The sequence below is a fragment of the Saccopteryx leptura genome, chromosome 5 (assembly GCF_036850995.1).
Source record: "Saccopteryx leptura isolate mSacLep1 chromosome 5, mSacLep1_pri_phased_curated, whole genome shotgun sequence".
NCBI lineage: Eukaryota > Metazoa > Chordata > Mammalia > Chiroptera > Emballonuridae > Saccopteryx > Saccopteryx leptura.
In genome coordinates, this window is record NC_089507.1 from 14,682,438 (window position 1) to 14,684,554 (window position 2,117).

The following is a 2,117-nucleotide window of genomic DNA, read 5'->3' on the forward strand; positions in this document are numbered from 1 at the left end:
TATTTTGAATGGAATGAAAAAGAAAATTAAAAAAGCATACCGCCCTGGCCGGTTGGCTCAGCGGTAGAGCGTCGGCCTGGCGTGCAGGGGACCCGGGTTTAATTCCCGGCCAGGGCACATAGGAGAAGTGCCCATTTGCTTCTCCACCCCCCCCCCTCCTTCCTCTCTGTCTCTCTCTTCCCCTCCCACAGCCAAGGCTCCATTGGAGCAAAGATGGCCCGGGCGCTGGGGATGGCTCCTTGGCCTCTGCCCCAGGCGCTAGAGTGGCTCTGGTCATGGCAGAGCGACGCCCCGGAGGGGCAGAGCATCGCCCCCTGGTGGGCAGAGCGTCGCCCCTGGTGGGCGCGCCGGGTGGATCCCGGTCGGGTGCATGCAGGAGTCTGTCTGACTGTCTCTCCCCATTTCCAACTTCAGAAAAATACAAAAAAAAAAAAAAAAGCATACCAAAATGTGTGCGATGCAGGTAACACAGCACTCACAATGACTTGTATAGTTATTAGAAAAATAGGAAGTTTAAAAATGACTTAAGCATTCACCATAACAACCTAGAAAAAGAAGAACAAATTAAACCAAAATAGGAAGAAAATAATGCAGCATAATCAAATGTAAAAATAACCTAGAGATGTTTTCTCAGAACATATGTACCCTGATTTATCAATGTCACCCCATTAAAATTAATTAAAAATAAATAAATAAGAAAATAAATAATAAAGTTAAGTAAAAATCAATGAAAAATATTCAAAAACCCAGTGAAACCAAAAGTTGTTATTTGACAAAAAAAACTCAAACTGATAATGTTGATAAAACTCTAGCTAGACCAGTGGTCAGCAAACTCATTAGTGAACAGAGCCAAATATCAACAGTACAACAATTGAAATTTCTTAAACTTAAACTATATAGGTAAGTATATTCCTTATCAAGGTAGTGTCCACATGTGGTATTTTGTGGAAGAGCCACACTCAAGGGGCCAAAGAGTTGCATGTGGCTCGTGAGCCACAGTTTGCCGACCACTGGGCTAGACTGATCAAGAAAAAGAGACAACTCAAAATACCAATAGAAAGGTATAGACTTTAAAATAACAAAAAAGGAATATTATGAATAATTTTATGCCAGTAGATAAAACAACCATGACAAAATGGGTAAGTCCTTAAATATATATTATCAAAATTGATTAAAAAATAACATAACTCACCCTGGCCGGTTGGATCAGGGGTAGAGTTTTGGCCTGGCGTGTGGAAGTCCTGGGTTCAATTCCTGGTCAGGGCACACAGGAGAAGCGCCCATCTACTTCTCCACCCTTCCCCCTCTCCTTCCTCTCTGTCTCTCTCTTCTCCTCCTTCAGCCAAGGCTCCATTGGAGCAAAGTTGGCCCGGGCACAGAGGATGGCTCCATGGCTTCTGCCTCAGGCACTAGAATGGCTCTGGCCATCCAGAGCAATGCCTCAAATGGGCAGAGCATCGCCCCCTGATGGGCATGCCAGATGGATCCCAGTCGGGTGAATGCAGGAGTCTGTTTGCCTCCCAGCTTCTAACTTCGGAAAAGAAAAATTATAACACTTACTTGAATTGAATTTATAATTACTTTTATATTATATCATATCATCACATAATACCTGATAATTAAATACCACTCCAGAAAGAAATCAATCTCCAGACTCAGATTTTTCCACTTGTAAATGCTGTCAGACATCTAAGCAATAAATAATTTCAATTTTAAAAACACCCCAAAAACCAAAAAATCTTTGATGAAAGTGAACGAGGGAATGCTTTCTAACTCATTTTTTTGAAATCAGCGTTACCATGATACCAAAGCCAAACAAAATATTCAGAAGAAAGAGTATTACATTCCAATCTCTATCATGGGCAAAGACAGGAAAATTAAAAAAAATATATATTAGCAAATTAAATCCAGCAATGTACAAAAGTATAATATAACCTGAACCAATAATGCATAGTTGATTTAATATTTTTAAAAATCAATAAAATACATCATATTAACAAAGTAAGAGAGAAATACTGCACAATCATGTTATTAAATGAAAAAAAAAGTTTGTGAAATATCATTTTATGATAAAAATATCTCAGCAAATTTGAAACAGAAGTCAACTTTTTTAGCCT